Here is a 13,123-nt window from a genome sequence, read left to right on the forward strand (position 1 = left end):
TTTCACTAAATGTAATACCCCATATGTAAAATATAGAACAGTACAGCACAGTACAGGCCCTTTGGCTCTTGATGATGTGTAGGCCTTCAATCCTACTCTATGATCTCACTAACCTACATACTCTTCATCGTACTAATTTCCAACTGACTCTAGTACTACTGCCTGGCAGTGCATTACACGTACCGACCACTCGTTGTGTAAATAATCTACCGCTGACATCTCCCCTACTTCTCCCTCCATTTACCTTAAAATTATAGTCCCTCGTGAGACACATTTCTGTTATGGGAAAAAAAGTCCCTGGCTCTCTATTCTATTCATGCCACTCATCATCGTTTGCTCCTGTATGAAGTCACCTCTCATTCTTCACTCCTTTGAAAAAAAAAGCTCTAGCACCCTCAGCCTTTCTTCATAAGACATAGCTTCCGTTCCAGAGAAGCATCCAGGAAAATCTTATCTGAACACTGTCTAAAGCTTCCACATCTTTCCTGTAACGAGAGGACCAGAACTGAGCAGAATATTATAAGTGTGGTCTTTTCAATACTCTATAGAGATGCAGGGAGAAAGTGAGAACTGCAGATGTTGCAGATCAAAGTCGAAGGGTGTTGTGTTGGAAAAGTATAACAGGTCGGGCAGATCCGAGGAGCAAGAGAATCCACGTTTGGGGAAAAAGCCCATCATTAAATAAGGAGGCCCAAGGGGGTTGAGAGGTAAATGGGAGAGGGATGTGGCTCGTTGCTCGGGGGTTTCGTAGCTGGGAATGTGGTAGGTAAATGGACGTGGTAGAGTGATGGTGATAGGTCAGAAAGGAGGGTGGGCAGGAAGATGGACAGGTAGGATAACTCGAAGTTGGTGATGAATTCAAAGGTTGGATCATAGATAAGGTGGGGGACCGAAAATGAAGGAACTGGCGAAATCTACACTGATCCCGAGTGGTTGGAGAATCCCAAGACAGAAGATGAGGCACTCCTCCTCCAGGTTTTGTGTGGCTTGCATTTGGCAGTGGAGGAGGCTCCGGACCTGCATGTGCTTGGCGGTGGGAGAGGGAGTTAAAACATTCGCCCACAGGGTGGCCTGGCTGTACATTGCACGTTAATCAAATATGATGGTGAGATCACCTTAGAATAGTGCATTCAATTCTGGTCTCCCTGTTATCATAGAATCCCTCTAGTGTGGAAACAGGCCATTTGGCCCAACAGGTCCACATGAATCCTCTGAAGAATAACCCACCCAGACACATTCCCCCACACAATTAATTTTCCCCTGAGTAATGCACCTAACCTATATATCACAGCATGGTATGGACAATTTAGCATGGCCAATTCACCTAAGCTGCACATTTTGGTTTGGAGGAAGAAACCAGAGCGCCGGGAGTACACCCACTCAGTCAGGGGGAGAATTTGCAAACTCCACTTATACAGTCACCTGAGGCTGATATCGAACCTGGGTCTCTGGGTACAGTGAGGCAGCAGCACTAGCCACTGAGCGATTGTATCTCCCAACATAGGAAGGATATTGTCAAATCGGAAAGGATGAACAAATGATATACAAGGGTGTTACCAGGACTGGAGGGTTTGAGTTATCGTGAGAGATAGCATAAGCTGCGGCGTTTTAACAGCAAAAGAGGTTTAGGGGTGACTTTATGGAGGCTTATAAAATTTTGAGGAGCCTAATTAAGACGAATAGCCAAAGTCTTTCCCCAGAGTCGGGGATTTCAACAGTAGAGTGCATGATTTAAGGTGACAAGAGGAAGATTTAATAAGTGACTTGAGATGCAACTTCTTCACACAAAAGGTGGTTCATATGTGGAATGAACTGCCAGACGAAATGAAGACGTGGGTATAATTACTGTGTTTAAATACATTTGGACAGGTGCATAAACAGGGAAGGTTTGGAAGGCCGATCCAAGACAAATGGCATTGCTTCAGTTTGGAAAAACAGACCAGCAAAAATGAGTTGGGCCGAAGGGGCTTATTCCTGCTCTATGACTCTGTGACTCTATGATCTGCGGCGGAAAAACAGTCCCATCTGTTTTGGTGTGACCGTTGTAAGCCTATCTCCAGCCATTTCCGTTGTGGTTAATCAACTTAAATCACAAGTTAACTGTTAGTACTCATGTGCCTTCCTTGTAAATGTATCCTCCTGTCAGGAAGGAAAAGACAGACAATTTGTAGATGGAAGGTTGAAAGCAGTGAAAGGGCCTTTTCTCGTATCCACAGAAAGAGAAATATGTTTGAATGTTTGCCACTGATAAGTGGAAATCTAACTGTTCCTTTGTCCCGTGCAGCATACTGACATGCTCAGATCGCTGTGGAGGCCAGTTCTTTTTAAATCTCTCTCTCTGTCTCTCTCTCTCTCTCTCTCTCTCTTATTGAGAAGCTGCTGCATATCTGCTCGCTCGTTTTGCAGAGACACCATGAGTTCCTTATTTGACTCTATGACTAAGATACACCGAAAATAGGAGTAGGTGCAGGCCATTCGTTTCTACTGGTCTGGGCTGCCAATTCAATAGGATCATTCAGCTCAGTTACCTGTTACGCCCCCCACTCCCCACCGCCAGGCTTCAGCCTCTCAGAACTCTCTCTAACTCCAGAACATTCAATGTTCTGGACGCAATCGCTATCTGTGGCAAAGAATTCCATGTCATCCCCATTCATTGGGTGAAGACATATCTTCTTGTTTCAGTTCTACCCCATTTCCCTTAGTTTGCGATCCCCTGGTTCTGGAACGACACCACCCTTCCCCACTGCACCCCCCTCAACACACATGCCCACCCCCTCCTCTGATCATCTGGAACACCTTTCCTGTGCTGAACCCCGTTTTGTCTTGTTAAAATCTTACAGGTTTCTGTGAGATATCTCTTCATTCAGAAAAAGTCGATTGAAAGTAATTCTAATCTAACCAGTATCCCTTCATACGTTAGTCCTGCTATCCCAGGAATCAGTATGGATTACCTCCGATGCACTACCTCCATAGCCAGAACATTCTTCCTCAGCTAAGGAGATGGTAACGGCGCAAAGGATTGCACATTAAAAACAGAGATATATTCCCCAAGATAAAGCAAAGAACTGTGGCTGTTTAAGGTCTGAAAAAAAAAAAGCAGAAATGACATGACTTTCTTTGTAATTCTGGCAGCATTGTGAGGTTGGGGTTTGGTGGTTGCTGGAGCAAGATAGCGAAAGAGAGAGAGAAAAAAGAATTAATGCTGCATTTCATATATAAAGTTTTTCTTACCTACTCTACCATTTTCTTTCATAGGTAAAAATCACACAACACCAGGTTATAGTCCAACAGGTTTATTTGGAAGCACGCTGGCTTTTGGAACGACGCTACTTCATCAGGTGATAGTGGAGGGCTCAATCCTAACACACAGAATGTATACCAAAAATTTAGAGTATGATGTAACTGCATTTATACATTGAAAAATTGATTGTCTGTTAAGTCTTTCATCTGTTAGGATACAGTGATAGTTTCACTTCTTTTATGTATAAATCGCAAAACCTTTTTTTAAATGTTGCATTCTTGGATTAGCTGTTAAGAATGGTGATAGCTAGACAATATGTTCAAGGTGTTGGCCCCCTATGTTCTCTGTCCATGCCATGATGTTTACATTGATTCTAATCTAAAAAGTGAGATAACAGAGTTTTACATCAATTCATGCAGTTTTTGAGCTCAGAGTTCTGCATGAATGTATGCAGTTTTTGAGCCAAGTACAATGTAGCCTTGCAAGTACAAATTCACCTCACAAAATATGTGTGTGCATGTGGGTCTTTGCGTGTGTGTGCCTGTCTGGGTTGGGGGTTGTGAATGTAAGAAAGTGTATGTGTGTGTAGTGAGTGGAGAGTGTCTTAAGTCTGTGAGGGGGTGCATGTGTAAGTGTGGAAGTGTGGGTGTCTGTGTGTGCGTCTGTGTGTATGTGTGTTAGTGTGTATGTGTGTATAGGAGTGCCTGTGTGTGTGTGTGTAGTGCAATGGTGGTCACCCGTAATGTGACACGAACCCAAGGTACCGGTTGAGGCCTTCCCTATGGGTACTGAACTTAGTTATCAGCCTCTGCTCGGCCGCTTTTCTCTGCTGCCTGTCCTGAAGTCCATCTTGGAGGATGGTCACCAGAAGATCCGAGGCTGAATGTCCTGGACCACTGAAGTGTCCCCCAACTGGGAGGGAAACCTCCTGTCAGTTGATTGTTATGCGATTCCCATTCACTCGTTTTCGTAGCCTTTGCTCGGTTTCTGCAATGGGTGACCATCCTCCAAGGTGGATTTCAGGACAGGCAGTAGAGAAAAATGGCCAAGCACAGGTTGATAGCTAAGTTCGGTGCCCGTAGGGAGGGCCTCAACAGGGACCTTGGGTTCATGTCACATTACAGGTGACCACCATTGTACTATACACACACACAGATACTCCTACACACACACACACACTCACACACACGCATGCACCCCCTCATACACTTAAGACACTCTGCACTCACTACACCCACACACATACACTTTCTCACATTCACAACTCCCAACCCAGACACACAGACACACACACACACACACACACACACACACACACACACACACACACACACACACACACACACACACACACACAGACAAAGACCCACATGCACACATATAGTTTTTGGGGTGAATTTGTAATTGCAGGGCTACATTGTACTTTGCTCAAAAACTGCATGCATTCATGTAGAACTCTGAGTTCAAAAACTGCATGAATTTTTGTAAAACTCCGTTACCTCACTTTTTAGATTAGAATCAATCTAAACACCATGGCATAGACAGAGAATACAGGGGGCCAACATCTTCAACAGGTTATCTAGGAATCACCATTGTTAACAGCTAACCCGAGAATGCAACTTTAAAAAATGGTTTTGTGATTTCCATAAGAAAGAAGTGAAACTATCACTGTATTCTAACAGATGAAATGCTTAAACGACAATCAATTTTTCGATGTACAATTTCAGTTACGGCACACTGTAAATTTTTGGTATAAATTCTGTGTGTTAGGATTGAGCCCTCCACAATCACCTGATGAAGGAGCATTGCTCCGAAAGCTAGTGTGTTTCCAAATAAACCTGTTGGACTATAACCTGATTTTTAACTTTGTACACCCCAGTCCAACACCGACATCTCCAAATCTTGTCTTTCATAATTTTATACATCTCAATTATGTCCCTCAACCTCCTCTGCTCTCAGAAATAATGCCATTCTATCCAATCTACTTAATAAATGAAACTCTCCCACCCCAGGACAACATTCTGGTAAATCTTCCTCTGCATACGAGTGACTGGAGCCCAAACATGAACTCTCTGTCTCTCTCTCTCTCTCTCGCTATCTCTCACTCACTGTCCCCCTCCACCCCACCTCCTCCGGATGCTGTCATACCTGTGTTCACTTTGTCCAGCACTTTCTGTGCTTGTTTCAGATTTATGGGATCTGCACTGTTTCGTTTTTAGAAATCCACCCTTATTCTCTTGCAGCTGTTTGTCCAAACTGTGAAATGATGTAATTTTGTCAAGGAAACCAACCTTTTGTGGTAACAGAAGCTTTGTCCCACGTTGTATCACACCACAAAGAGTATTTTGATATGTGGAAAAACCTCAACACATACAAAGTTAAGCTTATTTTTAAAATCATATCACCAAACTTCATTTTGACTAAGTGAAAATAATGCTTAACATGTTTCAGAGGGGGTTACTTATCTAACTCTGACATGAATTTAACCTTTACAATGAAAGTCATATATATTGTTATCAAGTTTAAATTCGCGTTAGAGGCACCAGCGTCTGTGAGTCGCCCACCAGGTCACTTCTAAACTTCACATCTCTCACTTTAAACATATCCTCTCTAGTTTTGGACTCCCTGTCCTGTGGAAGTGACCTTAGGTGTTCATGACATTATACACCTCTATAAGAACACCACTCAGTCTCTGATGCTCAATAGAAAACTGTCCCAGCTTATCCAGCTTCTTATTATAACTCAAATCGTCCAATCTGAGTTCAATCCCTGTGATTTTGTTTTTAATATAATACCATCCTTCCGAAATCACGGGAACCAGAATTGTACACATTGCTCCAAGAGTGGTTATATGTCGGCAATGACTACTGCACAGCCTTCATTTATCTTCTTGGTCTCCTTTTGAAAACACACAAGTTTGGGAGATACAATTTCACAATTTCCTACACAAAGGCATACTGCATATTCCTCATCAGTCCTTGGAACCAAGTGCATGTAAATTCCAACTCTCAGAGTTCCCTGAAACAATTTATACACTACATGATTTAAGACACTACCAGACTTCTCCTTTCCTAAATATAGGCACACTATTCTTTAGTAAGTCCTTTGAAAAAGTTTCACATGAGAGACTGGTTAGCAAAATAAATGTGAGGTGATGCACTTTGAAGAAGGAATAACAGAAGGGAGTTACTCAATGAATGGCAGGACATTAGGAATCTTAGAGAAACAGCGGGATCTTGGGGTACTTGCCCACAGAGCCCTGAAGGTGGCAGGACAGATTAATGGAGTGTAAAGAAGGCCTACCAGACACTTGTCTTTTCCAGTCAAGGCATCAGTTCAGTTCAATGTGAATAACTTACAGCAATTTCCACCGAAGAGAATAAAACCAAAGACAATTTCTTAGGGAAGTTCCTCAATTCAGTTCAACTGTATTGCTTTTGTAATTGTGGTCTTGTCACACTGCAGCCAATGAGACTGACTGAGGAGAGGAAGGGCCAACCACCAATCCTCAGAGCATCGAGTCCTTCTGAAAGCTGCTTTTGTCAAAAGTGTTCTCTGCCGTTTGCACATTACAAAAAAAACCCCAAAATAACCTCAGAGCCTTGAGACACCTGCGAGACTGGCATGATTTATTATTATTTTAATATCACAGCATTCAATGTCACATTCAGTTGTCTGGATGTCAATATCAGTGTCATTTATTTTGCTTCATTTGCAGATGTGAGTTTGAAAAGAAGAAATTCACATTATTCCATTAGCCGCCCAGTACCCCCATTAGGCATGGTTTATGTCCTTTTATTGTTTAGTGCAGATGACTATGGGTGTCTGTGAAGCACATGTAACAAAGGTACTTATTGCATGGTTGTGTTCAGAGAACAAAGAAGAAAACGATGTCCCAAAACACCAATAAGCCAATGACATGTTACATAGTTTTACCAATTCACAACAAGCATAAAGAAACGAAGCAGATGCAGTGAAGTTGTGACCTCGAACCTTCTCTACTAATAATTAGGATGATTTTTGTTCTGGTTGTGCATTACAAAGAAGGTTTCTGCCATGCAATAACAAATTGTACTATTGTAATGAAGTCATCAGGAATGTTAATGGAATGTTAGTCCTTGCTTCAAGGTGATTGGAGTACTGGAGTAGCGACGTCTTCCTGTAACTGTACGAGGTGCTGGGGAGACCACATCTGGAGCACTGTGAGCAGTTTCGCTCCTCTTATTTAAGGGAAAAAACGATTTCATTGGAATGTGTTCATCTGATCTTCACAGTATGGAAACAGGCCCTTCGGCCCAACAAATCCACAGTAACCTCCAACGAGTAACCCACCTGGACACACTCCTCCTACCTTATATTTACCCCAAACTAATGCACCGAATATGCACATCACTGAATGGTTTGGGCTATTCAGCACAGACAATTCACCTAACTTGCACATCTTTGCACTGTTGGATGAACCTGGAGCACCCAGAGGAAACCATGCAGACATCAAGACAGAGTGCAAACTCCACTTAGACAGTTGTTCGAGACAGGAATTGAACCAGTGATCCCTAGCGCTGTGAGGCAGCAGTGCTAACCACTGAGTGCCCGTGCTGTATGGTTCACTACGCTGATCCCCGGTCTGAAAGGATTGTCTTATTAGCAAAGATTAAACAATTTGGGACTCTAGTAACTGGAGTATAGAAGACTGAGAGTTGATCTCATCGAAACATATAGGATGTAAGCAGGGTCAATGCTGAGAAAATGGCTCTCCTCATGAGAGAGTCTAGAACAACAGGGCACCGTCTCACAATAAAGGGGCATTGATTGTGAACTGAGATGAGGAGGAATTTCTTCTCTCAAAGATTTTAGGGTTTTTGGAACTCCTTGCTAGAGACAGCTGTGTATAGGGCAGAGTCCTTGTCTATATTTGAGGCTAAGGCAAATAGATTCTTAATCTGTTTGGGAATCAAAGGAAATGGCAGGGAAGTGGATCTGAACAATGTCGGATCAGCCATAGTCCTATTGGATGGCAGAGCAGGATCGAGGAGCTGAATGGCCTTCTCCTATTCCTATGTCTTATGATATGAAAACTAGTTTCTTGTGACCTTGAACACTGCATGCTCATCAGTGACAGAGCTTCTAATGCTTTCTGAGGTTAACAATTCCAAAGATTAGCAAATCTACCCACTCCACAACCACGAGTAAAAATTCCTTTTAATCCTCATCGTAAATGAGGGACAATATGGTTGATCAGTGCATAGCACTTCTGCCTCACATCGCCAGGGACAGGGTTCGATTCCCACCTCGGGCATCTGTCTGTGCAGAGTTTGAACATTCTTCTGTGTCTGTGTGGGTGTCCTTCAAGTGCTCCGGTTTCTCGTCCTACAGTCCAAATATGTGCAGGTTAGGTGAATTGGCATGCTAAATTGCCCGTGCTGTTAGGTGCATTAGTCAAGGGTATATATAGGGGAATGTGTCTGGGTGGGTTCCGCTTCAGAGGGTTGGTGTAGAATTGTTGGGCCAAAGAGCCTGTTTCCACACTGTAGGGAATCTAATCTAAATTAACCCCATTCCTGCTCTCCAGCTCCATAGTTTTCCCAACCTCAAGCATATGTTCCATGATTAATAACCTGATGCATCTTAACTACGTTGTGAATAGGCCCAATCTACAAAATGCAAAATCTGATATTCAAATCGAGCTTTTTAACAAAATGCAGCATTCAACTTCCTTCTTACAAATCGTGCAGTGCATTTTTTAAAAGAAAGTGTTCCTTTACACGTGTACTGCCAGATGTTTCTGTGTCATAGCGGCATTATATCTAGAGAGAGTTAATGCAGAGCCCTAGGTCATGTCCTCAGGGTCTTGTGTTAAAATCCTTCCTTGACAGATGGTGGGATTTGACCCCAGTAATAATCTGGAAACCAGAGCTAATGACATCCATGAAACTATTGTAGATTGCTGGGGAAAGACGCGCCTGGCTCACTCACTAATGTCCTTCAGGGAGGGATATCTGCCATCCTTACTTGGTCTGGGCCTATGTGTGACTCCAGGCGACTGTAATGCAGCTGAATCTTTAGAGCCGTCTTGGTAATTAGGGCTGGGCAATAAATGCTGGAACAGACAGCGATACTCACCTCCCATAATGAATAAAAGAATCTCAGTCCGCTCCCCACCCGAAACATACCCTGATAGTTACATTGTACTAACGAATTGCATACAGGTCGTCCTTCTATAATACGATGCTTGCATTCTTGTGCAATGCCACCATATAGAAAAATGCTGTTTAGAAACAGTGCTTAAAGTGTTGGAGATGTTATCACGTAAAAGCCAATGCAGGCATTAAAAGTATTAAAAGCCATGACCCTAATTTGTCAATTACATCACAGTTAATTCACATTGGCGAAATGTGCATTATGCCAGAACGATCTTACTCTTATTTCTCACGTTAAAATCTGTTTTTCTTTTTTGCCTTTTCTCTTCATAGTTCATTAATTCAGTGAATCAACATTTAAAGCTTCCCACAACTTGTTATCCTCAGCTAAGTTATGAAACAACAAAGCTTTTCGCTACAATGCATGAAATCCATTTATCCAGCTCATGACATTAAGTGCACTCAATACTGACCCTTGTGGCAGACCACTTGTTACAGCTTTTCAATCGGATAATGGCCCAGTTCTCTGATTACACTGAAGAAAACAATCAAGAAAGCTGGCCATTATATCGAGAGGATATGAGTACAAGGACTGAGAAGTAATGCTGCTGTTATACAAAATCCTGGTTGAAGCTCACTTGTATTAGATCTGGGAAGCACACCTGAGGAAGAATAAATTGGCCTGGGAAGTAGTACAATGCAGGTACACAAGAATGGTTCCTGGACTTCAGGGGTTAGGGTAAGAGCAGCGATTAAATAAAATAGGCACAATCTCTCCAGACTAATCAAAATTAAGGGGTGACTTGATTGATAACTTCAACGTATTAGAAGGAAAAAGGGATAAAGGGAAACTATTTTGCACCGGGGCGGCATGGTGTCTCAGTGATAAGCACTGCTACCTTACAGCAATAGGGATTTGGGTTCGATTCTGGCCTCGTACGATGATCTGTGAGGAGTTTTCACACTCTACCCACGTCCGCGTGGGTTTCATCCCACAGTTTGAAGATGTGCAAGTTAAGTGAACTGGTCGTGTTAAATTGCCCATAATGTTCAGAGATGTATTGGTTAGGTGCATGATGCAGAGATAAATGTTGGGGAATGTATTTGGCTGGGTTACTCTTCGGTGTGGTTGGTGTGGACCTGTTGGGCTGAAGGGCCTGTTTCCACACATTAGGGATTCTATTTTCATTGTTGTTGGGATTATCGAACTAGGTAAGGCATACTCTAAGAATGGGGGCCAGATCATTCAGGAGAGATGTCAGGAAGCACTTCGCGACACAAAGAGTGGTAAAGATTTGGAACACTCTTCCACAAGCAGTAGTGGATGATGGATCAGTTGTTCATTTTCAGCCAGAAGGAGATACATTTTTGTTAGGCAGAGTTCCCATTTGGAGTTAGGCCACGGGTCAGCAACAATCTCATTGAATGGTTGAGCAGATTCAAGGGGTTGAGTGGACTACTCCTGCCGCCCTCTTCTTCCTGTTTCCTAAATAAAAGTTTGAGCACTGGCAGAAGGGGAACAGACAGAGAGGTAGGCATGCCAAAATAAGATAAGGACCTGCGGGCGCTGGCAATCTGAAGCAAGAACAGAAAGTGTTAGGGAACGTCAACAGGTCTAGTGGTGATCGTGTTTAGAGAAAACAGAGTGAACATTGAGTCCAGTGGCACTTTTTCAGAACCAAAGAGATGGGGAAAGTGCCAAGAGAAAAACAAGAGGACAACAAAGAAATTGTTGACTGCTGTTAACCGGGAATGCTAACCCCACCCGCAAGACCTAGATGGGTTACTTTCAACGCTGCTAGTCCATTGTAAATTCCTCATCATCTCTGCCTTCTAGCTTCTCTTCCTCCCTGACTTTTGATTGAAGAGCCCTTTCTCTGCCTACCTCTTTCTCCCTCTCTCTGGGTAAGACCTCCATCCAGCTTTCATATTCCCCTTCCCCGAAGGCCTGACTACATTTTTATAAAGGATTCTAGTTCTGATGAAGGGCCACTGAACTCGAAACGTGAACTCTCTGTCTCTCTCTCTCTTTCTCTCTCTCTCTCTCTCTATATATATATATATATATATATATACACACACACAATATTAGTCAATCTAAAACTAACTGAATTCATATTGGAGCAATTGGATTTACACGTGAAACTCTGCAGGTATCGTAGCATTTGGGGAGAGAGGCCGAAAGACTATGGGCGGCACGGTGGCACAGTGGTTAGCACTGCTGCCTCACAGCACCAGAGACGCGGGTTCAATTCCCGACTCAGGCGACAGACTGTGTGGAGTTTGCACGTTCTCCCCGTGTCTGCGTGGGTTCCCTCCGGGTACTCCAGTTTCCTCCCACAGTCCAAAGATGTGCAGGTCAGGTGAATTGGCCATGCTAAATTGCCCGTAGTGTTCGGTAAGGGGTAAGTGTAGGGGTATGGGTGGGTTGCGCTTCGGCCGGTCAGTGTGGACTTGTTGGGCTGAAGGGCCTGTTTCCACACTAAAAGTAATCTAATCTAATATATTATATATATATCTCCATAGATGTGTCAAGACCTGCCACGATTCTCCAGCACTTCGTACTTAACGCCTCTGATGGTAAGTCTTTCGGCCTCTCTCCCCAAATGCTACGATACCTGCAGAGTTTCACGTGTAAATCCAATTGCTCCAATATGAATTCAATTAGTTTTAGATTGACTAATATTGTATGTCTGTGTCCCCTTTGATCATTCCTTTTCAACTTTGCCACCTACTTTGCTTCCTTTAGTGTCCCCTACGACGAGGCTCAGTGATTAGCACTGCTGCCTCACAGTGCCAGTGATTGGAGTTTGATTCCTACCATGGGCGACTGTCTGTTTAGAGTTTACACATTCTCCCCGTGTATCCCCAAGTCAGATGAATCGCCTGTGCTAAATTTCTGATAGTGTTCAGGGAAGTACAGGGGAACTTCAATTATCTGAATGAGATGGGCGGGCACTATTTTGTTCAGATAACCAATAATTTGGTTCATCGATTAAATGCCTTTCTGATGAGGCTCGGAGTTTTTAAAGTCTGCTCCTAATTCAGGAGAATTCAACAGGACACAGTCCGTGAGACCCCACCACAAACACCGCCTCCGGCCCACCCCTCTGGCCACCTCCGTTCAAGACCATCCCCCCACCAACCCGGCACCGCCCCCTCAACCACCCAACACGACTCCTCGCCTCCACCCCCAACCTGCTTCTTCCTGCCCTGTCCAACACCACCCCCATGGCCCAGCCCCATTCAACAATGCCCACCACCACCCAACCCCGACCAACACCGCCCCACCCTCAAATCCATCCAAATTCGCCCCCCGCCCGCTCCCATTCCAGTCCAGCACTGCCTCTGCCCCATGCCCACACCCCATCCCTGTCTAAAACTGCCCCTGCCCCCTTTACGGGGCATCCAGGCTGGACACCATCAATAAGACAGCTGCTGCCTTTGTGGGATAAGTCTCCAAATAGCACGCATACACAAACACACACACAAAATTTAACTGCAACTTTTTGACATGTTCCATCTCTGCCCTGTAGAGGACAATGTTGGTCAGATTATCTGGGGAAGGGGTAGGAGGTTAGGGTACACCCCTCGGTAGAACTCCAGGGATACTGTGGGGAGACAGAGAGAACGGGATGTCAAACATTTGGAGCCTGTATAATCACTGTAAACAAAAGACACAATCACTGTTGGGAACATGTCTTTGGGGTAATGTTTCTGTTGGGACCTCGAGATCTTCATTGGA

General features: G+C 43.8%; 1 protein-coding gene across 1 annotated transcript in view; it reads right to left on the reverse strand.

Moving 5' to 3' along the window:
* LOC132837100 (histone H4) overlaps positions 1–13,123 on the reverse strand; it is a 1,051,674-nt gene that overhangs the window by 709,030 nt on the left and 329,521 nt on the right. The gene's annotated exons all lie outside the window — the stretch shown is intronic.

Source organism: Hemiscyllium ocellatum, chromosome 49, assembly GCF_020745735.1.
Source record: "Hemiscyllium ocellatum isolate sHemOce1 chromosome 49, sHemOce1.pat.X.cur, whole genome shotgun sequence".
NCBI lineage: Eukaryota > Metazoa > Chordata > Chondrichthyes > Orectolobiformes > Hemiscylliidae > Hemiscyllium > Hemiscyllium ocellatum.